The 26,695-nt window shown below is 37.2% G+C and overlaps 1 protein-coding gene across 3 annotated transcripts in view; it reads right to left on the bottom strand.

The window, feature by feature from the left end:
• Positions 1-26,340, bottom strand: part of LOC134528636 (tropomyosin-1) — a 72,638-nt gene extending 46,298 nt beyond the window's left edge. For 2 of the 3 annotated variants that reach the window (XM_063362434.1, XM_063362432.1), the window contains exon 1: positions 26,166-26,312. The gene's annotated coding sequence lies outside the window, so the exon portion shown is untranslated. Of the gene's footprint in view, positions 1-26,165 lie in introns of all 3 variants that reach the window. The other variant, XM_063362433.1, reaches the window with a different exon arrangement.
• Positions 26,341-26,695: the final 355 nt, after the last annotated feature.

Here is a 26,695-nt window from a genome sequence, read left to right as displayed (position 1 = left end):
TTTAAATGAGTTTAGTGTTTGTTTGTGACCAGTGGTTACATTTTCAAGTGCTAAACAGACACGTTTATTTACATATCGATCACAGAACGAGTACAATGGATGTGGAAAACGATGCGTTTAATGATGGTTGATGGTACATATCACAATCATAAAATTTAATTCTACATTCGTGACACCCAGAATACATTAAAAATAATTTAAGAAAAAGTGGCATTGCACTTTAGAGGTTTGGTAGAAGGTCGGCCTCCGTAGCGCAGTCGACGGCACACCGGGCTACGGTGCGGGGGCTCCGGGTTCGAATCCCGGGTAAGACATGGCTGTAATTTGTATTGTCTTAGTAACAACCTTCAACAAACACTACCATTCCTCCATGACTCGGGGTGACTTCCAACTACCACATTAAGGGGGGGGGGAGATTGTTGCACACTGGTGACTGTCCAAACTTGCCAGTGTGCCATCAATCTTATTAAAAAGAAAAAGAAGAAGTAGTGTAATGGTTAGGGTGTTGGGTTTCAAGTCCATGTACAGAGGAAAGAATACGAATGTGGTTCAAATCCTGGCACTAACAGTACTATTTTTTTATAGTCACAGTTAATAAAAAATGAAAATATAGCTTTAATAGAAATTTTATTAGGTTATTTTTTTAATATAATTGTTATAATATATTTAAGTACATAGCTCAGTTTATTGGTTTGGTTATTTCATACGCAGTATGCTTTGAGACATACTGTAGTCTATATATTTTACTTATAATACTATTAAATTATAGAACCACAAGTAACTTGAACAAGAAAAATTAACCTATTATATGAGTAAATTAATGTCTTATATTATTAATGAACAATCAAACACTTTATAAAGGGTTTTACAAAATTTTAAGTTCCTTAGTATGTACCCTTATCAGATTCGTTCAAACTTATTGTTATAATTCTAAACATACATTTTTCTTACTTAAATTAAAAATTTTCTTTTACTGTGTAGTTAAATCTGATATTTTTATTAAACTAACATTTACTGTGCCTTATCCTGAAGCTGAAGCAGTGTGACATTTTCTCAAAAAAAAAAACGTTTTTCACTACCTGAAATATTTTTTGATGATTCTGTAAAGACAACTAGCTTTTAAACAAGAAGTAATTCAGTATTAACAGTTATGAAGATGCTAACTTAATTTTATTGCATTATTTTGTTTAAAGTGTATTATTAAATCGTTAGATACATAATTTCTTAATGTTAAACTTGCACAGGAAAGACAAAAGTCTATAGAGTTCTTAATTTCATTCATCTGAAGTAACACAAGTAGAGATGTACTAGAAGGTGTGCATATTTGTGGTCGCAAAACATCAATGTTTCCATGTGTGATTCAAGAGTATTAAAACAATAAATGAATTCCTCACATCAACGTACAAACGCATTTCGAATGTAGTGATATATACTACTCACTAAATCTTGTTACTATAAATAGCCTCAAATTCTGAAGTTTCAGTGCTTGGTGTGAATAGTACCAGAATATTTAACGAAAACAGTTCAATCGGCAAAGTTCGTGCATGTTCGTGTCTTTTCGGCTGTCTCAAGTAAGTGCTTCGTCAAGCCATAAGTACGGCAAACAAGCTCTTGCTTGAGCACGCAGTCTTCACGAAGCTCGTCTTGTTCGCGGACTATGAAACATGGAGATTGAAATCGCTGCCTTGAGAAACAAGACCGTCTTCGTCAAGACGGTCTCAAGACATTGCTCAAGATGCGACTATCAATACCAGCCTCGGTGTATCAAGATGACGCATCAGCAAAACCGGGACGCTTCAATTAGTGGGAAGGTAGATAGCTTCTAGGCAAGACGTGACGGACCCACCAAACGATAGCGCGTTACAAATTCAAGCCAACGCCATCTATTGACGAAATCTTAAACTAAACTGTTATTAACGCCTATAGATCGCTAGCAGCCACGAGTTTCACTAAGCGGATGGGTTTTGACAAGGAGAAGACTAGGAAATTGCCAAACCTTACTATATGACCGTATGCGGACATAGAGAAATGACAGATTATTTGTGTGTCTATAGTAAACTGAATTTACTTCTTTCACAATCCCTTAGGGAGGGAATTTCGTAATTATATGTAGTCTATGTCACTCTGCGGCCCATAAACTATCAATATGCCGAAAATCATGTAGATCCGTTCAATTTCGCATTTTTATATTTATTAAATGGGAAGAGAATATAGTGTTAATAATATTTATCACTCACGCGGCCTTTAACATCCCGAAATAAAGTTTAGCAAATATTTGGTGAGAAAATTTGTGACCCTACAAGCAAGTGCGAGAAAGCTTTCGAACTGCGTTTACAAGAATACCCCTTAGTAATAAGTCAGGAAAATCATAGGGGTGTGGGACTGAGAATTAAGGGGTGTATCTGTGTTAGTGAGGCGGGATTATAAGTGCGATAACGCTGGTATTTCTAGCGCGGTATAGCCTCTAAGCGCAAGGCTCTGAACTTGCGCGCAGGCTTCTCGTTGTGCATAGGACAACTATAAAATTTGAGTGGTGACCGTAACAGTATATGGCTCAGAAATGAAGATAAATTGTTAATACAAGTCTCTTAAGTGCTTTCAAGAATTTTTAGTGGTTGTTTTATGCCAAAAATTACTCTGAGAACAAGTCTTTTAGCCATTTTATCTCTTAAAAATACTGTTTAAAAATTTTATCCAAAAAAATACTTATCGGCCCTCGGCGAATTATTAAATGATTTCCGCACTCGGATATCTTGAGTAGTTTGTAAATCGCGTTGTTTTTCCTGAAGCTCTGCGCACCGTATGTGTGCCAGGGTAGACGGGGCCCTTAAGGCAATGTGAACTCCAGGATTACAATGGGCTTCAAAACACTGAAGTAGCGATGCTCATTGACATAAGCCACGCCTGACCGCTGAGTTCCACCCCGTCGCACAAGCGTGATCGCTAGAGACCGGAAAAATTCGCGAATTAATTTCGCGATAGGCTAAAATACAAATAGTCATACCTCAGTGCTGCCTCTGCTATTGGCTCACAACTCACCTGGATGACTCTGGGCCAATGAGAAACACCCAACCTAAAACTTTATCGAACCACAGGCTGCTACGTTGGGACGTCTCACAAGACAGCAGCCAATGAGTGGGTCACATTTGATTGAGTGCGTACGTAGAACTATGGAGTTCATCCTACAGGTCATCAAACCTGCGAATTTTTCCGGTCCCTAGTGATGGCTTAGCGATCACGGCGACAGAGCATCCTGTAGAATATTAACTTTGCCTGCTTTATAAAGATGGGGATTTTACGGAGTGTATCTAAAATACGAGTCAAAACTGTGGATGTTCTTTAGCGGTCTGAGAGCATTTGAAGACAAATATTCGATATTTGTGAATCATTCGATATTCGATTCGACATTTCAAATTTTTTTTTTAATATCTGTTACGAATAGCCCTAAACCATGTCGGACTCATTCATTAAAAAAAGAGTGCGTAGTGTGCACGCGCAACAGAATTGAAACTTCTTTCTTATTATGTATAGAGATAGATTATTAGTATTGTTTATTGAACAAGAGATAATAGTTGAGAATAGAAAGAATGCAAGTATGATCTCACATTTTTAAAAAAACTGAGGAGTGGACAAACACAAGGAACGTTACAAGAATGCCGTAGCATGACTGTTGCGTCATTTCTACATCTTCCCTTCCGGTCGTTACAACTAGCATGTAGCAAGCTATGCTACGAACCCATCCCACCACCCCACCTCCTTTGCCGTCCTTCCCATTCGACCGCTAGCGCTGCATTGGAGTGGCGTCGCCGCTGACGCACTCTCCTCCTCTACCGGTTCCCCCACCACGTACCTTACTATTCCCCTCATGCGATTGGAATTTTCGTAACGATCGAAAATTGTAGCCCCCTCAGCAAAGAAATATCACTTTAAAAAAAATTCGGGAAAGAAATATTACATATGTGACTAAAATGGTTTATTGAGAAATTTAGTATGGTTTATTGCAACATTATCCACGCATTGTTTTATATCTAACAAATAATCAATTATTATGATTTAAAATTATTTCAATATTCTATTTTATGTACATAAACATATCAACAAAACTTATTTCCAACTTTAAATTTACTAGTTTAAGAAAATGTATTTCCAGGTTATGTTTTTTTGACGTGACTACGTCTAATAAATCGATGAACGCCGGCTGCACGTACGAAAAAGTGTCCCGTAACGCACATTGTCCCATTACGCTGTGTCCCGTTACGCTCATTGTATGCTTGCGCCGCATCTATCTCTCTTCAACCATCAATTTGATTTTTTCGAGGCACATTAAACTTAAACACTCCCATTCGTTTCCTACTTTTCCTATCATCGTCCTATCCTTAACAGAATAACACAGATTGGAAGAAGTTAAATAGCAAACATGTATAAAAGTTCTAGTTAAAATAATCTCTTCGTTAAAGTAATAAACATATTTGAATTAATGAGTGCAAATAAAACTAAATTGATCATTGAAATTGTAGATTTCATTTCACTCCTTCTTTGTATCCATACAAAATAGTGATAATTCAATAAAAATGATTCAATTTTATTCATAAAAGTATGCAATCATTTCATCAATGTTATGTTATGACGTTGTCACGTTAAACTATCGTCCGTAAACCGACTTCACAGACAACCAATTTTTTTTTTCCGTTTCCTTTACGCGAGACACGTGGAAGAGGCGTAAACGACCGTGAACATAGGTCCACTCAAATGCTTCTGTTCGTTGCTAGACTCGTCAAAGTGCTCGATGAGTTACGCTGGATCCCTGTTGCGTGGAATGCCATAATGTCGAGCTGTCGTTCTCACGTCACATTGCCACGTGTCACAGTGTCGACAGCGATGACGTCACTCACGTGGTGACTACCGCGGTGATGACAGGCGTTATCCTCCAGAGTGTTACTTTATGTTCGTGCGAGAATTGTATCATTTTATAGGCGTTATGAATTCTACCTAATATTCTCTTTATATAATGTTTTTTTTAGGTAATTTTTGCGTGATATTCATACTCATAATTTCAATTAATTTTTCTGTTTGGTCAAGACTATTAAAATTTAATTACTTCAAAACAGAATCGCTTGAACCTAAAATATAATGACTTTTATTAAAAGATTGGTTTTTTATTATTATTTTACATGGAGAACTATCTCCCTCTTCAAAAGACGTAAAGCAAGATAGAAGAAAACTCAACATTGAATAGTAACATTTAAAGGAAATGAGATTCCTAAGCTGGCACCCTAAAGTAAACCTTGACGAATATCCTATAGTTTTTTTTAACATATCTCGTGCTTAGTTTGGATGTTGTTTCAATTCGCCACTCGTCGATGATTGTGTTTTCCGCGGACTCGGCTCGGCCAACCAGGAGAATGTGCAGTTAAAGAGCGCAGCACTGTCCCAGCTGGAGCGAAATTCGTCCGCCACGCCTCGCAGAGGAGTCTGGGACAGAAAATGAAAACCCGTGCCAACAGAGTGACCACATCTTCCGAAACCCAGCAGAAACTAAAAATACCCCTCAGTTGGCAGCAGCAGAATAATTGCTCAGCATGTCAAGAATTTATGGAGGTCTGTGAAATTTAGCCCGTTTGCCAGATGCATGACATTTTTTACGTCTAACTAGGAAGTTATTTTTTATCTCACATGTTGCCGTATATAAGTCGCTCATCATTATAGGGCGATTAACAAGCAACTCGACATAAATGTTGCTCATAACTCACTTACTTGTACATCTCTGTTCAGTGTGTTTATTGCATTTTAAATTTTTCGAGGCTTTATTGGAACGCGATTTATATGTGCATAATTTAAAGGAAATATTTCATAATTAAATCCTACAGTAAACTTGCACTTTTTTCAGTTAAAAGACTCGTTTCATATTAAACGAAACATATAGGTACTTCTTGCGCATAATTTTGTCCACTAATGAATCACTGATCTAATCTTATATTCGAATTAATAAACGTGGGATGACAAGTGTTTTCTTATATGCTGTCTGTTTAGTCGGTTCATGCGTCAAGTAAATTATTCTAAGCCTTTTTTTATATGAGCCACAAACTCCCTGGACTTAAGTCACGGACTTAAACCATGCCAACCAGATCAGCGAAGGACTTATCCACAGCACGGGTTTCTATTGCATATGACCTCATTGTATGTTAAGAAATTGCAAACACGTTCGCTCGAAGCAGTGTAATTCCGTGCGGGCACGCAGAAGTTATGGGTGCTTTAGGTCCGTTTTACAATGGCACGTAAACGGAGACGGAACATTTCATGTTGGCATATTTGCTGTTTCCACAATGCACGGAAACGTAACAGATGGCAGCCAATGAGATTATTGCATTTCAAGGTTACAAAATATCAAATCAATTTTTTTTTTAAATTGGTTGTCTGTAAAGTCGGTTTACGGACGATAGTTTAACGTGACAACGTCATAACAAAACATTGATGAAATGATTGCATACTTTTATGAATAAAATTGAATCATTTTTTTTAATTATCACTATTTTTTATGGATACAAAGAAGGAGTGAAATGAAATCTACAATTTAATTGATAAATTTACTTGTATTTGCACTCATTAATTCAAATATGTTTATTACTTTAGCTAAGAGATTATTTTAACTATAACTTTTATACATGTTTGCTATTTAACTTCTACCAATCTGTGTTATTCTGTTAAGGATAGGACGATGATAGGAAAAGTAGGATAGGACGATGATAGGAAAATTAGGAAACGAATTGGAGTGTTTCAAGTTTAATGTGCCTCGAAAAAGTCAAATCGATGGTTGTTCCAATCGAGTGGAAGAGAGATAGATGCGGCGCAAGCGTACAATGAGCGTAACGGCACACAGCGTAACGGGACAATGTGCGTTACGGGACACTTTTTCGTGCGTGCAGCCGGCGTTCATCGATTTATTAGACGTTGTCACGTCAAAAACATTAATTTTTCGAGATCATAGTAAAGGGCAGAATTGACACGTATTATAAAATCAACGACTAAGTAATAATAGAACACTAGATTTTTCTTGTACATTAAACAGTTTTTAACGTATTAATAACAGAAAAAAACGTGTCTACCACCGCAGCCAAGTGCTCTACTTCTATTGGCCGCACGGAAAGACGTAAACGGAAGAGCTCAGCATTGCCGAGCTAATACGTGTGGATCCGTCTCCCTGCGTACCATTGTAGAAACCCTGTTCCGTTATATCCGTCTGCGTTTCTGTGTCATTGTATAACGGGCCTTGGAGCGTAGCAGATGCGGTGTGCTACATTGTAGAAGGGGCCTTGGAGGGGAGCAGATTTGCCGTGCTACATTATAGAACGGGCCTTGGAGCGGAGCAGATGTGCCATGCTACATTGTATAACGGGCCTTGGAGCGTAGCAGATGCGGTGTGCTACATTGTATAACGGGCCTGGGTGCGAATCAGATGCGGTGTGCTACAGTGAATAACGAGCCTTGGAGCGTAGCAGATTCGCTGTGCTACATTGTATAACGGGCCTGGGAGCGAATCAGATGCGGTGTGCTACAGTGAAGAACGGGCCTTGGAGCGTAGCAGATTCGCCGTTCTGCATAGATCTCGACTGTGAACACTTCTTGTCACTCTAACCAGGGGTTGGTGACGTCATCGGGTGCAGACGACGAACTGGTGCCTGGCTCAAGTGGAGGCAGCTGATTCACAAGAGTGTCCTCGCTTGCAACTTTGAAACAGAACACGTTATTACTGAACGCCCGACGGTTCCACCTTACCTCCTGCCCAGCGTTACCAGAAGTCCTCTCTTTACCCAAACAAGTACCTACTTATAGCTGTCCCGAAGGCTTTTTCATGGAACTATGAAATATTCTCTTTTTTCAGCATTAGTAGAATTGAGAGACATAAAATTTCTGCTATTTCATTTTAATTATGTATGGGTTTTTAAAAGTCGGGTGAAATAACGATATTTGTTTTTGTTTTTTATGTGTGTATAAGCATCTTAGCTTTCGTTATACGGTATTTGTTAGCAGTAATGTCGTGAATGGAACGTTGGTAAACGTTGGTAAACAATAGGGGACATATCAAACATATTGATGAAACTTTATGAAAATGAAACTATCCTGGAATATTTAGTAAACTTAAAACGTCATATGTAGTAAGAAGTAATTACAAGTTTTAAAAAAGTATTAAATATGGCATTACACTGATTAATGATACATACCTATTATCCGTACATAATCCCAAAACATTCTGTATCATAGGGGAAGAACGCGCGCCTATATAGCTCAAGGATGAACTTTTGACGTGTTTCAGACCTCGTCAAAGGAAAATAAAAATTTAATAACATAATAAAATGTAAAAATAATGTTCAATCAGTTCAATAATGTTAAGGTTTGTTTGTAGGAAATATTTACAGACTGGTTTCAGTCGTTTAAGCAAAAACAATCATACAAATATAGAGTTACATATGTGTTTCAATTTTTTCATGTTAGATTAAAGTAATGCCATAGAAGTGAAACTTTTGAAGTGTGCAGAAACTTTAAAGTGTTAACTGTTTAGTGAATTTTAACAAGATGAGTCGTAATTTAATCAAATTCCTTTTCGAAAATCAGGTCCAAAGCCAGTGCCTAGGATTTTTTTTTAAATCTTTTCTCGCCTTTATCGGAGTCTTTTCTAATAGTTTAAAATTTCCGTCTGTTTCATGATTCTATCTACACGTGATGGTGGCAAGAAACGGTTACGCTTCAGGCAGCGAATTCTACCAGCGGGTGCAGAAAGTATTTGTGTGATTCGCATCCAGAAATTTGGGTATTTGAAAAGCAGGTATTTTATTTATGCGTATATATATCGCACTCGGAATTATTTTAAAGAATTCTACGTAAAATTTCGTGTCTGAGTTTCGTATAAGTTTATTTGCAACATGAACAAACTGATAACACATGTGTTAGTTCGTTACCGAGGTTAGATGTTTGCATATCACTGGCGAGAACTGAAAGACTAGTCCACTTTTTTTTGTTAATTTTTTTTTAATTTTTTGCTCCTTGAGTAATTCTACTAGTCACTGAATCCTGTCAGAATAATCTGCATTAATGCATCTACGTATTATTAGTGGTTGTTTTAAAAGTTTAAAAAAATGGGTTATGTTAGGTCACTTACATGACCAATGCTAAAAAAACCGCAACAAATAAAGTTAGGGAATTCAATGCTACACTGTTAACGTTTCTAGACGTGTTAATATTGCATCTTAATAATAAATTCAACACGAATAAACATTGTGTATTACGCGTCTCTTTTCTTTGCTGTCATTTAGTTTTACAGTAAACTTGCTCCTAAGTGTATTTCAAGTAATAATTTTAAAACATTGTTAACAATTTTGTTCATTTTAATTTCACTTACTTGCAGTAGTTAACATAGATTCTTAGTTATTTATATATTTATAATTTATTATTGAGTTTTATAGTCAGATTTGGCTCCTAAAGCTCATCACTGATTTATAGAGACCGGAAAAATTCGCGGATTCATTTCGTGATAGACTAAAATTTAAACATGTAAACAATTCTGCTGGTTCTGCTATTGGCTCGCAGGTTAACTGGATCTCTATGGGCAAATGACAGACTATTGACCAAAGAAACCTCGAATCACAAGCTACCCAGTGGAGACGCCTCACAAGTTAGCACCCAATGAACACGCGTGTTTGCTTGAGAAATGCAGAGGATAATGGAGGCTATCCTAGAGGTCATTGAATCCGCGAATTTTTCAGGTCTCTACTGATTTAATAATCCTTTAACTCTTGAGATAGCGCCTGCCTGAAGAATGCCATTGTGCGACGGGAAGTCGCCCACCAGGCGTCTGAGGCCAGCACTCTGCAGGTAGCAGCACTTGCTGTTATACACAGCAACACTTTCGTTTGTTTTATATCTTTTAAGAAGTGCATTTGTATCTTTCACCTAAAGATGGCGTTAGAAGTTAAAGAAGAGATTTTATTTTTTTACTTACGTTGTGAGATTTTAATAATTCTTTTACTTTTATCATTTCAACAATCAACTTAGCGAATTAAGTAAATATTCGGTTTATCGCTTAAAATCGATTTTGATTACGTGACTATGTCGTTATAATTCACTACAGATTATTGAATGAGACGATTCACAAGCAATGTAGTTTTTCAAGAGGGTTCTTCGTTAAAAACAATTTTTTGTCAAATACTTTTTCATCGTTATATGTGTCACAAATATTTTTTATTTGCACAATATGAAAATAAATTGAAATTTTGGTAAATATTTCGTGTGTACTAAATTGTTTGTCACATTCATAGAGACCTGCAAAATTCGCGGTTTCGATGGCCTTCAGGATAGACTGCGCATACCCCTGTACACTCGGGAAAATAACGCAAGTTCATTGGCTGCCGACTTGTAAGTCGTCTCAGCTGGTTTGTCTGCGATTCGATCCTTCTTTGGTTGAGGGTTTATAACTGGTTGAAATTCGTCCAGATGAACAGTAAGCCAATAGCAAAATTATCTAAGAGGTATATGTGTTTGAATTCTAGCCTATCACCGAACGAATCCGCGAATTTTCGCAGGTCTCTACGACATTCGTCATTTTTCGACGGTTGCCTTACAACTAACTGGTTCGCGAATATTTACGCACTCTCTAAAGATAGTGTTTCTGGCGAGGCGTCAGGCTTGTTGCTAAATTAGCGGGCGGCTTGGCCTCGCTTGCGCCGCCCTGCCTTGGCCGGCTCCCAGCAGAGATGCGAGCTGTGGAGTCCGTTGGTATCTCCGCTGGGTCTCCTCCCGCGAGCGAGAAACACGTCGTCGTACCTTCGGCACTGCCTCGTTGTTCGCTGCCGTGGCGGGGGCAGCTTCCGTCATTCCCGAGCGGTTTCATTACCATGTTGGTCCCGAGGAACTGTCAGCATCGCCCAAGCATAGAGACCTGCAAAATTCGCGGATTCATTTCGCGATAGGCTAGCATCAAAACAACTATACCTTCGTACCGCTTCTGCGATTGGCCCGCATTTTATCCGGGGAACTGTGAGCCAATGGGAAACACTGAACCAAGAAATTGCCGAATTACGGACAGCCTGGTTGAGACGTCTCACGCGTCAGTAGCCAATGAACAAGTGTCAATTCCGCGAGTATTTAAAGGACTGTGGAGTCTATCTTAGAGGTCAATGAATTCTCTACGCCATGCATGATCAATATCTTAAGGGCTCCGCCTACCCGGGCACACACACGGTGTGCAGAGCTTCAGGAAAAACGAGATTTCAAAACTACTCATGATATCCGAGTGGGGTCTGCTTACGAAAAGCATTTAAGGGTTCGCTGAGGGCCGAAAAGTACTTTTTATTTTGGATTACGTTTATAAACTGTATTTCTAGAAGAGTTAAAATGGCCTAAAAAGCATGTTTTCAGAGTAATTTTTAGGCGTAAAACAACCGGTAAAGATTATTGAAAGCACTTAAGGGACTTGCATTACACCTTTATCTTCATTTCTCAGCCATGTAATGTTAAGGTCACCGCTCAAATTCCACAGTTATCCTGTGACGACGAGAAGACTGCGCGCCAGTTCAGAGCCTCGCGCTTAGAGGCGACACCGTGCTAGAAGCACCAGCAGGCGTCGCACTTATCATCCCGCCTCACTGACACAGATACGCCCCTGACGAGGCGGGCGCCTGGGAACTGCGTTGTGCATTATGTCCACCAGAGAAAGTCCCAGTTATACATTTCAACAGTATCAACTGTGAGCGTTGTAGATGTGCTGGTTCAAGGTCACGATTAAAGAGTTACTCGAAACAGTTTCAGATGAGCGCATGCTTGTTTTCTCACTTGCAGCAACCACCTACGCAAAATGGTGACTTCTGAGCTTAAAGAGTTTTGTGTACTGCAGTTTACTAAGAGTGGATCTGTAATTTCAGCCCTCCCCACTGGAATCTCTTTGTATGAGAGTGGTTGAACTATGAATTCCCTGACCGTCGGATTGTTCGTAATGGTCGAAACGATACGTCTCTTTTTTCGCTGGCCTCCACGTTCACCTGACGTAACGCCATGTCTTTCTTTTTTTTCCTTTGGGGCTTCATAAAAGATGGTGTCTACGTTCCGCCGCTACCTAATGATTTGCCTGAGTTCAAGAGGCTATTGCTTCCATTACTCCGTACATGTTAACCAAAGTGTAGGAATAATTGGACTTTAGGTTGTATGTGTGCCGTTTAACTAAAAGTGCACATATTGAACATTTGTTAGAAAACTAGGTTAGTTTATCTTCAATTCGACGTATTATTAGTTGTAAGTTATAAATAGTCTAAATCAAACTTTTATAATATACGATTTAAACTGGGACATACTTTTTTAGACAATCTATATTATTTCGCAACATAGTGGTAGCCAACTGGTTATTGTTTCGTGCGGCCCACTTAAAGAATCTTCCAACACAGGAATATTTTCAGATAAATTGTCAGGTAAATTGTAGAGTGTTAACTGTCTTTGTTATACGTAAGTGTTTAGCAGACATAGACCGAAAACTATAACATTATCACGAAAATATTATTTATATTTCTGTAATCTTTACACTGCAATTTTTATTAATGGAACAGAAATATTAATGTAAATTTACAGATATTTGGAAATTTTTACAACTGTATAACTACGAAAAAAAATTCCTTTAGGCACAGCCTACAGGCGTAGATAGAATTCGAAGTACCTATTTCTTCTGTAAATATTTTGGAAACTTCTATAAACTTCTAGAACATTTTAATAACTTAATGTTTATCAAATATTTATGTTCTCCAATGTTACAAAATGAGAGATTAAATATTTGCTAATTTTCCATGCAGCGAAAATATTACGATTATTTTTTAATCAATGCATGCCAAATAAGGTAATTATTTATTATTAATTATTTTATTGTTTTAAACTTCAAACATTATTTTTCATCGCTTGCACTAACAACGTGGTCGTATAAAAATTTGCTTTGCACCAAGGTTTAATATAATATTAAGATGGTTTGAAATAAATTCGAATGAATTTGAACCTAAGAAAAATTTGAATATTTTGTATTTTGATCCCTGTTTTGTGGTAATAATTCGTTTCATTAAAAATTGTTTCAGCCAAAGTTTTAGTTAAAGTTTAGGATTTATATAATAAATAATAACGTGTTTGATAGTATAATTTCAAACATTATTTCTACCCCCTTCAGCAATGGTTGTTAGATAAAAAAATTTAACAACAGTTTTAGATAATATTTAGAAACTTAAACAAAAATAAGGCTGGAATCTATAGCGTACATGACAGTGAAGTTTTATTTATTTTCTTATTCCAACCCCAGGTTTTTTTAACCCCTTGCAATATTTTTTTGCCATCTAAAATTGTTTCAAACAAAAGTGTTAGATCAAAATTATTAGATTATACAAATTATTTCAACGGATTTGATAGTGTGCCTAATAAGGGAGTAATTAATTTTTGTCTTTCCATCCCTGTATATTCCACCGCTTGCATTTATTGTAGGTCGAATAAAAAAATTATTTCAGATAAATGTTGTAGATATTAATTAAATGTTTTAAAATATATAAAACTAATTTGATAGTGTACATGGTACGAAATTATGAATTTTTTTAAATTCTAACCTTGTTTTTTCAACCTTGCAGTAAGGGCTCATCTTATGAAAAATTAATTCATGCGAAGTTTTATATAAAAATTATAAGATTTTCAAACAATTTTAACGGATTCGATTGTGTCCTTACTAAGGGAGTTTTTTTTTTGTCTTCTAGCTCTTGGATTTTTTACCCCTTGCAGTTATGGTTGGTAGTGTAAAAATTGTTTCAGACAAAGTTTTTGATAATGTTTATACAGTTTACAAACAATATTAACGGATTTAATAGTATGCATATTAATATAGTTATGATTTTGTTTTCTTTTAACTCCTGTTATTTTCTACCCCTTGCAGTAATGGTTCGTCTTATCAAAAATTGTTTCTGACAAAAGCTTTAAATAAAAATTATAAGATTTACAAACACTTTTAACGAATTCGATGGTGTGCCTACGAACAGATATGATTTTTCTGTCATCCAACCCTTGTTTTTTCAACCCCTTGCAGTTATGTTTGGTGTATCAATAACTTATTCAGACAAAAGGTTTTGGTATTACTCCTACAAGTTATAATACGTTCAAATGGATGTGATATTTTCCATATTATGGGAGTTACATCAATTTTTCTGTTTTTCAAAAATGCCTTTCCCATTTATACCCCTTTGGTCGGATATTGACCATTAATGAACTCGACCGAGATTTTCCCACTACTTAATTTTATGTATCAGTTTGGAAGTGATTTGTGAGAAATCGCAGCAGTTTCGTGCCCATAAAATTGTGACATATATATGTATATAAACTTTTTATTTGACCTTGGTTTTTGGGGTCTATGAACCATGAAACGAAAAACTATGTAAAAACATTTTTTGCTTATATTTTTTCGTGGGAACTTTTCTTGCATTTAAAAGGTAATATTTTTAAAATACCGTACATTAATTTATTATTATTATTTTTCTTCGCGATATGACACATGTTTATTAGTCATTCTACAGAATATTATCACATTGAAAAAAATTTTGTAAGAAATAACATATTAATTGGTATGCGTCACGCCCTCGGATTAGTTTCAAAAGATTGATCTTGGCCATTACTGGCTCGTGGACGAAAATTAGGTACACTAAAATGATTCTTCATCATTTATGATTGTTTGACGAACCCTGGGGGACTTAATAAAAGGCAAACACCTAAAAAAAAAAACACTAACCGAATCGTGTGCAACCCGGAGAAGTGAATGGTTGCAGCGGCCAATAAACACGTAACATTAACATTATTATGACCATATTTTTGTATTATAACCTGGTTGCAGAAAATAAAGTTAATTTCGCAGGTCTCACTGGGTGTCATTTCACCACCAACACATGTCTAGAACTTATTTCGAGTTTGGAAAGTTGTGTATCTGAAGCAGAAGCAGAAAGTTACCTGTTAAGTAACCCGACTCTAGAAATTAGCGCGAGGAAGCTGGGAACAGTGTATCCTGTTGCCGTGGGGGCGTAACTTCCTGCTCTGGCGTGTCTGCGGGTATTTTGCCGCTGAGGTCGGTTCGCGTACAGTATAAGCCCTTCGCCCCTCCCCATCATTCTTTCTAGCCCCCTTTCAACAATGCCTTTGCCCACACCCTGGTAGCGCTAGCCACCAAAACCTCAAGATTATCTGCAAGACTGTAGGAAGACCATATAGTACTGGCCAGCTAATCTGATTAATCTTAAATGTCATTTTATTTTTTGTTTCATTCAAAAACATATTACTTTAAAAACAGTAATGAGTGCATCCCAGTCTAAGTTTCAACGAGTTTATTATCTTGGCAGATTTGACTACTAGAACCTGATTCCAAATGTACAGATTATACATAATGCACTATAGGCATGGACTGTCTGAGTATCGTGTGTCATCGATAGTTGGGTGACTAAAACCGCCACCTGTTTGATCGCTGCACTGCAATTATCACGCACTTTACATGAAAATACCCAGGGTGATCATGTGTTCACTTTACATCTCCTAACATCCCAGAGGGATCATGAGCGCATGGAGTTACGGAACGACTTCCCTGCTAGCCATTGCGTTCGCGCAGAGAACGGGACCCTGGTCTCTCACTCTCTCAGGAACGTTTCAAATTGGATATCCAAAACAGCCACCTGGTTCATCGGTCCATCTATTGTAATCATCGCGCACTTTACACCTAACGTCCCAGAGGGATCATGCGCGCATGGAGTTACGGAATGACTTCCCTGCTAGCCAATGCGTTCGCGCAGAGAACGTGATCCTGGTCTCTCACTCTCTCAGGAACGTTTCAAATTGTATATCCAAAAACAGCCACCTGGTTCATCGGTCCAGCCATTGATGATCATCGCGTACTTTACACGTAATCATGCGCGCACAAAAGGGTAATGGAACGAATTCCCTGCGAACCGATGCGTTGGCGCAGGGAACGGGACCCCTGGTCCCTCGCCCTCCCAGGAGCGTGTAAGAAGTCACCGCGAGCGCGTGGCTATTTTCGGCGCGGCTCGTAAAAATAGCTCGTGGGTCCCGGGAGAGCTCTCGGTCTCTGCTCGGCCAGGAACTCTCTTGGCAAGGCCTGCGGGCGGCTGGCTGTCGGCTGACACCTCCCACACTGCGGCCTGGTGGAGCCCCTACCCCCTCCACTCCTTCCAGCCCAGGCATCTCACCTCTCCAGAGTCTTCCAGATGAAGAGCCGATCTGCTCTTCGACCGGATAACTTCCAGCTCAAACACCCTGCAAAGACGTCTTCGAAACATTCCGCTCTTCTCCTGCCGGTGAAACCACGAATTTCTGCACGCTGTAAATCTACCAAACGGGTACGCCTTTTGGAAATTTTGCTTCCTGACGAAGGTGCATCACCGGCTAATCCTTGAATTTCGGCTGCCTTAATGTGATCCAAAACCACAGCAAAAATTTCCAGACGGACAAATTCCAACAGAAATATACTGTCTACAACAGAAGTATACTGTCAATGAAAAAAACTATCGACGTCTTTATGAGTTTTACACTTTCACCTACCACATATTAGGGTCTTTTGAACCCTTTGTCGTTGTGCATATCCCAAGCTAACTCCCAGAAAGCTTACTGTATTTAAATCCTGAATACTACTATTTTGGATTCATAATCACTGAAATACAAAATGGTATTTTCAATTAATATCTGGACAGTAATATAAGTGAGTTTTGCCTATTAACTAGGTAGATATATAATTTAGCTTTCGAGATTCATAATAAATCAATTTTAACAAAAATTTTACTCATACATTATAAAAAAAGGAATTGTTAAGTATTAATGTATTTTACCCATATTACCTTAAAATTTATTAATACGAGGATGCCAGAGACTAGGCAGGCCAGTGATCTGAGGCTGCTGTAATCGAGGCTGGCCAACCATTCGGCACGAAGTAGCGCACGTCCCTCTGCGGTAATCCGAGTAGCAGCGGCACCTCTCTCTCTCTCTCTCTCTCTATCTATATCTCTCTCGAGGGTACGGCACGTTCCCAGAAGTGAAGTGAGGTGGCGTTGTTCTTGTAACTTCGGCGACCCTGATGACGCGACACCTCGTAGGGCCACGAGACCACTGCAGGTCGGGAGTGACCGAGGCTGGTGGTGACACCGGCCAGCGAGTGCGAGACTGGCGAGAGACGTGAAGTGAAGTGAAGAGGGCGAGTGATGCCTTGGCGAGCTATAGCGGGAGACGAGCGGGCTCCGTGTGCGAAGGTAGGAGCATCGGGGGAGAGTGAGCAGTGCGTGGTAACAGACGAACAGCATAGAGAGCTACTGTTGAGCCGAGCTCCATTGGGAAGATTAAAAAGAGGACTTCCAGAGGTGTGAATAATCTGTGGACAGACTCTGAGATTGTTGTAATTTCAGAAATTGCGTAATTATAAGTTAATCGTTAAACTGTTATAATTATTTAAGCTATCCTTTCCACACCTGCGATAACCTCGACAAAATAATTAATTTAACTGATTTAAAGAAATGTTATCTACTGACGTAATAACACAACTCATATAGCTTACCACTCTGAATATTCCGGTGGCTTTTTCACAGAGAATAAACTACAGTTGAAAGTTGTCTGTTTCATCATTTAGGAACAGTCCATTCAAGACGACATCCAAGTGTTGACACGCATTCGAATGTACGTATACCTTCACCAGGTGGAAACATTTCATAAAAGGCCTTCGATGTTAGGAAATTTCCAGTGTGCAGAAATGCGTGGTTTCTTCAAACATCGGACTGAGAGACGTTGATTCGTCAGGTTTGAAACGAGGTTTTCCGAAACGCCTTCGCATTTCTCTTGAACTGGAAGTTGTCCAGTCGACTGCAAATCCGTGACCATCTCGGAGGCACTGTGGAGGTAACTTGTCGCTGGAGGAACTGAGGCCACCCGCTGCTTCCAGTTCCCCGAGACCTGCTGTTCTCCAGTCGCTGTCTCCCGCGTCCCTCCAGAGAACGTGTCTCCCTCCAGGCCATCCAGTTGCGAGGCCGGCGAAATATATATTCGTTGATATTGTTGGGCTCCATCCTATCACAACTATTTAACAATGTTTCTTTCATTTCACTTTACTACCCAGGTCGCGTATGAGATGTTTATCCATGAACCTGTTGGAATTTTTTGGTTTTTAATATGGATGGGCCAATCAAATCGTCAAAACCTCTAATACAATCAAATCCTTAGTATTGGAACGATTCGATATTCAAGGAAAGAAAATATTGGAGGAAATAATGTAAATTTAAAAAAAAATTCAACACTGATAACCTCTGAATTTCAGTAGGTCAGTATTTCCTTCTCCTGTTACCATTATATATAATATACCTCTCGTGTTACCATTCCCCAAGATATTGACCTTTTAACATGTAATCATATAAATAAAATTACAATACACGTTGATTGTGGAAACTTAGTTTGTGAAATAACCATTTAAAGGGTAGATTTAAGAACCATAGTTAATATTTTTAATTTATTGTACGTTATTTTATTTTTGACCCTTGCTACTTAGATTCGGATTCGAAGTATATAGTCGAGGAAGTACTCTCCGGAATTCTGATTCGAGAAAATTGGAATTTGAACCATCACAAGTTTGATTGTGTGTTTAAAGGAAGAACGTGAGTAAGCATATAAATTAACGTCTTTAAGTAAGAGTACGTTTCATCAAATCACATTGTAGTATCCAGAAATATTAAGATACATGCATGTATTTGTAAACAAAGATTAAGAGATAATGTGGACTTCGCCTAAAGACAATTTCAGGCCTCGTCGACATAAAAAACTCAAAACCAAAATGACTGAAATAAGACTTTAACTAACAAATTATACTTTTAAAATGATTTTATTTATTGAGTAAAGGCCCTACTTTGGCCAATCTTCACTCGAACCGGGTATCTGTATCAATAATTTTTGTTTAATTCAAGTGCCAGTAAAGCTCAGAGCATAATTGATTGGGCGATATAAATGAGAAACTTTTGGTGTGTGATTCGGAATTTAATTTAAATCGTAAAATGTATCATTTTTTCAAAGAATATCTAAACTAATCTAGTTTGAATATAATAGTACAATGATTTTATCACAAGGCTTTATCACTTGTAACAGTTATCATGATACTTCTAACTACTAAAGACAGAAACAACATTGTTCTTAAAACTATCATGGCAAAATAATTGCTGTGATAGGCCAAATTCCATAGCATTTACAAATACATATGGTACGCCAAGAGGTTTCTCCCATACAGCCTCCACTCATGAGTCGCATAAATGTCACGTAGGCCGAGTTTATGTCCCGAATGAGGAACACAAATCATGTTTGCTACAAAACACGATAAGAAGTGAGTCTATTTAACGGGAAAGCGAGTTGTTGAACGAAAAAATAAAGAGTGTGAGCGAGTCTTTCACCTGCGCACCTTGATGTGTAACGCCTAACCTCGGTAACGAGCCAATTCGAGTGTGTTCTCATATTGCAAATTCACTTATAATACGATACTCGAACGGTAAATTTAAAGTAGAATACTTTAAAATAACGCCGATAGTGATAAACCTATATAATTGTGTTTTCGACTACATTTACGAACGAAAATCACACTAAGTTTCCGCACTCGCCGTTATGATTCGCTGCCGGAGCTGCTACGTCCACTATCGGATCATTCGAATTGTAGTTCGTCATTTTAAACTTTATAATAAAATGGTCCCCAATAAAAGCAAAAAAAAATATTAATTTATAAATTCCATTATGTACCTGATTTTCGACAAGTAATTTTATTAAAATTCGTTAAAAGTAAGATCATAGAGTTACCCTTTGGCTTTGTGAACTTTTGTTAGCGTCATTCACCACAGATGGCAGCACCGTGATTGCACATTTCCGCTCAATCTGACTTCCGTTCTGTTTACGATATGACTCATACCACATGCCATATACCGGGAGCTAACATGTTACATATCAATAATGGCTTGGTCATGCATTTAAAAAATAATTAAAGTTCGTAAAAATAGATGTGCAGATTGAGTCGCAGAACTTTCGCAAGTCTTTCTGCCCACAAGAGAAATGTCTCTAGAACCACCGCTGTCCGAAATTAATGAACAGCTGAAGTGAAGCAACAAGTTGTCTGGAGTTATGAAGTGCCTCGCTCGCAAATATGGAGCTTTCGTACAAAAACAGACACTCATTTCGGTCCGCGTTGGATGACATTCTAAATGCATTTGCTCGGCACTGCTGTCCTATTGTAGCGGAAAACATGTCTGAATATTTCACCACGTGTTTGATTTTCATTGTTACTGAGTTTCCTTAGATGTTTCTTGCGCGACGTTCCTTGTATCGTGCATGTGATGAATGTTATAGTTAGAGTGGAATTCTTATAATCATAAACTAGTCGTGAGAAAATGAGGATGTTTGGAATGCTTGAGTCGTTAATACTCTTAGGCAGTCTGACATCAGTCACACAACACATGTAAGAAGTAATTTATGACTATGAAAGGTTTCGAAAATGTTTTCTATATTATGACCAAAATTTATATTTCTGAGGTGTGATACTTAAGGTTAGTGTGATTCTGGAGCAAATTAAATTAAGAACTCTTTTTCAAATGAATATTTTATTTTATTTTTACAACTATAAGATTAAACTTTATCACAAAATAATCACAAAATCTGTCGCGGATAATATGTTTGGCTATCGTTTAATTTATTTAAAGACCGTTTAGTAGATAAGGTTTACATGAACTTCTTAGGAATTCAAAATTCCCGCCGTAAAACTGTTTTCATTTTTCTCTGAAATTCAAATCAGAAATGGCCTGAAGTTCAATCATCATTTCAGGTGAGTCAAGAGAACCGTTTAAAATAAATATTTTGTGGTTTTCCAATGTCTTCGTGACATATCCTGTCTAGATTTATTCTAAGCAAATCAATATTTTTTCGTGTATTCTGCTTAATTTGTGATTTGGTTTTTTATCGTACAAAATCACTATGAAAAAATTGTGTTTACTTTTTAAAAGTTTTATTATCTGATTTGTTTTCGTTCGAGTCACCAGTCTGTAGATTGGTTTGACGCAACTTGTTATGCCCTCTTATCATACTTTTATATTTTTCACCCTCTGATTTTACTTTCTTCTTGACTAAATTAACTATAAAACCTGGATACCAAGCCATCTCTTCTATCGTCAAAATTTTCCAATAACTTCTGTCATCGACGTTATTCTTGTTTGTTACCTTATTTACTTTGATAACACGCAACAAATTTATGAAATAACCTTAAAAATGAAAGATAATATTATAGGAACACCTAAATTTACTTAAGGACTTGAAAAAATTAAATAATGTGTGTCATTTTGGTTTTCGATTCCCATATTTAATATGCTCACATCGATGATGTTTTTAAAGGTTGTGGTGCGTAAAGTGAACATAAAAGAGCTCACTCCATATCTGGCTGTAGTTCTGTATCACAAATAAATAGTTTTGTTTTTCGTAGCTGCACGTTGCTGTTAGTGTTCATGAAGCAAACATAAAATAAATAAACCACAATTTGGCATCGACTGCGTATGACATCGTCCGACGAATTACTAGCCGAAGGGGAGACATCTAACGACTTTATAACATAACGAAACGGCACGTTGTGAACTAGACTTTTAACGAAAGTTTAGTTCACGACGTGCAGTTTCGTCCTACTTTACTCAGAGTAGAATGTTTGCATAGCCGCTAGATATGTATTGTACAAAGTCCGTACTACACCCACCATATCTGTGAAATACACTTTGAAAAAAATCCCTTTTGGCACAGCCTACAGGCGTAGGTATATTTCAAAGTATAAATTTCTTCTGGAAATGTTTCTGAAACTCTAAAAACTCCTCGAACATTTTAAGAACTTAATGTACGTAACTTCTTATATATTCGCCAATATTCAAAAAAGATCGATTAAACGTTTTTTTCATATATTCCATGCAGCGAAAATATTTTTGAATGTTTTTAACGCAATGCATCCAGCATTGAATGTCTTAACGAATTTCATATTATGCCTGCTAAGGTAGTTATGGAATTATTTTTAACCTTCAAACACTAGTTTTTATCCCTTGCACTAATGTGTGTTCCTATGAATTTTTTTACAAAGGCTTAAAGTAATATTCAGATCGTTATAAATAAATTCTCACGTACTTAATACTAAGAAAGTAATTTTTTTTCAATCCCAGTTTTTACGGTAATAGTTCGGTTCATCTAAATTGTTTTTCAGACAAATGTTTTAGTTAAAGTTTAGGAAATTTACAATAAATCATAACGGATTTGATAGAATGTTTAAACATATTTAAACAAAAGTAATTACTTTTTGTCTTTCTAACTTTGTTATTTCCACCCCTTGCATTAATAGTTTGTATCGTCAAAATTGGTTTCAGACAAAAGTTTTAGATAAAAATAATAATATTTACAAACAATGTGAACGGATTTGATCGTATGCCTACTAAGACAATTATTAATTCTTTCTTTTGTATATTAACGCCTCTTTATCCACTCCTTGCGGCAATGGTTGATTATATCAAACATTATTGAATACAAAAGTTTTGACAGTATTTATATATAAACTTTTAGTTGACTATGGTTTTGTGGTCTATAGACCATGAAAGGAAATCCGTATAAAAATTTTCCTGAAGTTGCGCCATGTTAACGGGTACAATAGGTAATATTTCTTTGAAACACTCTAAAACACTAAAACACTCTAAAACACTAAAACACTCTTAATTTGTATATATTTTTATTATAACTATTTAATACCATCAAATGTACCATATATTAGTGATAAGTTAAACTTTGTCCAAAATAGTGTGTTATTTAATGTGGGATTGTGTATGATTACATGTTTATCTTGTAAATTTGAATCCATGTGCTTAGAAACTCAACGGAGCTATGCCAGTGCTACGAAGATTGTTGTGAATTCTGAATCATTATTTTGCATTCTCTTTCATTTTTTCTTTAATTTTTTTCAGAAAATGGCTGATTCAGTATCCTCACATCTTAATTTAGAAGGTAAAAGATAAAGGCCATGATTGCAAATCACCCTTTATAACTTCTACAACTTAAAAATGCCTTAAAAGTTGTATCGAATTTAAACATTTGAAACAAAGCTAAACCTAAAACTGCAAATATTTAAAAGATCAGAATCTCTCGTGTTGATCCAGTCAAAAGAGCATATTATGCACAAGTAGTTCAATGGTTTGCTGCATGATTACCATTATCATCTTTTGGAGGGTAGCCTTTAATTATTTAACTTCTGCTTCATTTACGTAAAAAAAAATTTGGGTGGATGTTAAGTATTTGCTTTTCTAACATTTTCGCCATTTTATGAGTTTGACAATCAGTGAGACTTTGAGGATGTTATTTTTAGCAAGCGGCTGAATAATATAAAATGTTCTGAAAGTAGAAACTAATTGGAGCTTACAAAGTGCCTCACTTAACCACAAAACAACTTTAAGTCAGGGAGCAGTCTGATAAATAGCGTGATTCGCGCTTACTCTTTAGTTACTTCTGACACGGCAGTCTTCACCATTTAATTGCCAATTAGATTCTAATACTTAAAAATCTCCCAGTTCTACAGTCGTTATTTTGTGACCAATGTATGTAAAGTAGGTCGAGTGTGCATGTGTATGCAGGCTCTTGCCCAATCTATGTACGACTGATAGAGAGAGATTTTTTTCATTAAAAAGTAAAACTTAAAACATATTACAAAAGTCTGGAAAATTTCCGAATCCCAAAATAATAGCACTCTTTATATTTCCTGATAAATTTGAAAGTTTCTACAAAAAACAACCTGGTATTTCTCCAGCTAACAATTTATCAACTAAGTGAATCCCTACTTCTTAAAACCAGTGGAATTTATAGAAATCTTGTTTAAAATTTATTTCATAGTTTCCTGATTCCATGAGAAATATTCCTTTAACAATGCCAAAAGAAAAAAATAATAAGTGGTTCTTCAGTTGGTTAAAAGTCTGCCTGAACTCTGAACTTTCTAATTCATTTGTTTAAAAATTAAATTCTATTTTTATTTTCGTGTGTATTTTGTGAGCAACCTTCGAGAAGATTTTTGAATCAATCAATTTTAATTAGTACCTATTCAGCTAGGATGAGGGTAAGATTATGATAGCAAATTAAAACACTTATTTTCCCACGCAATTTAAGATCATTGTCTATGTAGACAAAATCAAATAAGCGTAAATTTTGTTTTTTGGGATCCTAAGGAACAGTCCCTCAATGTTAGAGCAAAATCTAAAATTAGTTAACTTTGCCAATCAGACGATTTTATATGGAATATACAGTTGTGATGCCTATTCGTAATCAAATCATCTACATTTGATGGATTTACTCACATTTATTGCTGATGTCTTCTGCATAACAGTATTTAAAGTGCTATTTTGTATGTAATAAAAAGAAAATTAAAGTCCTAATGAACTACATCCATAAGAAAACGATTAAGATGTTAAAATAAAAGATATATAAATTAAAAGTGTGTAATAAAATATAATTTCACTTCACTGGTAATTTTTTGTAATCTCTATCTATTATTCTAAACGAAGATTTTGGTTGTCAAAGGGGTTTATTTAAATATTTAACTATTTAAAGGTTGTAAAAAAAACACTAACCTCTGCGTCACGCTAAAGGCATTTCAATAGCATTCAGAAGCAATATAAAATACGAATTTTAATTGTTTGTTTTTACTTCAAAGTCAACTACATGAATCAAAGTAACAGGTGTTTATGTCATAAAAGTCAAATAATATTATAGTTTATTTTCTTTGATATATTCAAGAAAACCTTTCAAATATTTCTCGGAAATGTATAACATTATGACATGTGATTTAGTCATCCATCTAAGTTAGTGGACTTTGAACAATGTCTATTTGTAATGTCAATAAAAATTCCAGCAAAAGAGAAATTCATCGTCCAACATTTTGAACGAATTTTCATTCTAAACTGCAAAAACTATAAATAATGTAAGGCCATCATTTTGATCGTTCCTTAAGTTAACGGTTTCGTTGTAAAAAAAAATAATGTGTTTATTTTCCCTGTGCATCTGGAATCGCTTTACCATGTAAACGTCGGATATAATTAGCAAAACTGTTAATGACTATTTATATCGGCACCGTTCAGTTTTCGGGCTGGTAAGTTGGAGCTATTTATAGCCCCAAGCTGCGAAATACAATGGCCATTAATTTGACTAAGGAAATGTTATTCGAACGGTTTCAGGTTACACTAATCTTAGTAATTTTTGTTACTGACATTAAAATAATTGTTAAATTCTTGCTAGTTTAAACTTTATGCTGTGATTATTTTAGGTAGTAATGATTTTCTCAGTCTTTCAATGCACATCTATACATTTTTTTAAATAATGTTTTCCACAGAAAATATCATAGAAATTGATAATATAGATGTATTGATTAACCAAGAAACTATTATAAACAAACATTTAGTCCAAATACTCGTGTTATTTACACAACAAGCATACTGTAACAAATAACGGCGTCTACTTTAACATGAAAGAGTTAATTAAATCAAATAAACGACCACACATGCGTTTTCAGTAAGTAGTAAATGTCTCTCAGCGCTCCGAATGTAATGTGAGGTGGAGCAGGTTGTGAACTGAACCCGTGTGAGATGTTTTGCGCCATTACTAGAGACCGGAAAAATTCGCGAATTCATTTCTCGATAGGCTAAAATACAAATATTTATACCTCAGTTCTGCCTCTGCTATTGGCTTACAACTCACCTGGATGAATCTGGGCCAATGAGAAACGCCCGACCAAAGCTTTATCGAATCACAGGCTGCTACGCTGGGACGTCTCACAAGACAGCAGCCAATGAGTGGGGTGGCATTTGACCGAGTGTGCGAAGAAGTATGGAGTTCATCCTGCAGGTCATTGAACCCGCGAATTTTTCCGGTCCCTAGCCATTACGGTCACAGCGGTGTTTCGTGTTAGCTGAGGTCAGCATCCGAGGGGGGAGGCGGGGGTCGAAAGGGTGGAATGAAAAGCCAAGACAAGCGGTTACCAGCATGTTAGTTTATTAAGGGTGGCCGTTTCGCCCTCCCCGGGGGTTGACGCAGGGGGGCGGGAGGGGGTGTGTTACCTGCCGAAGCGCTGTTCGCGGGCCGAGGAGTGCCGGGTTGTGACGCCTGCTGTGCACTGCGGACGGGCGTCGCGACGCCTCGCTCGCCAGAGACGCCGCCCCCCGGGAGCCAAAAATGGCGAGCCGCCCCCCTCCCCGCGGCCCGGGGCGTCTCCCGGCCGCTGCTCCTTCTTTTTCGAGCGGAGCTTAATTTCGCGACGCCTACGTCTTCCCCCCCTTTCCCCTACCCCCCTTCCCCCCAGGCGGTTGGCATCCTACAACTACGTAAATCAAATGCTTTAGCTTCGTGTCTTAATTATTTCCAATACTACTAACAACAAGTATACGTTAGCAGTGTGTGTGTGCGTGGACAAAGGAAGTGGGAATAAACGTGTTGAAAATATTTTCAGGCATACCTGGAAAAGTAAACGAACGCAATCTAGTTGCGAAAACAGATGTAGGATGCGAAAGTTACGGGGAGACGCAAAAAAAAATCAGCTTCGGAGAGGATGATGCGAGTAGTAATGACCCTCGCTTACCTGGGAGACACA

This window comes from Bacillus rossius, chromosome 1, assembly GCF_032445375.1.
Source record: "Bacillus rossius redtenbacheri isolate Brsri chromosome 1, Brsri_v3, whole genome shotgun sequence".
In the NCBI taxonomy this organism is placed as follows: domain Eukaryota; kingdom Metazoa; phylum Arthropoda; class Insecta; order Phasmatodea; family Bacillidae; genus Bacillus; species Bacillus rossius.
This window is presented reverse-complemented; position numbering and strand designations above follow the sequence as displayed.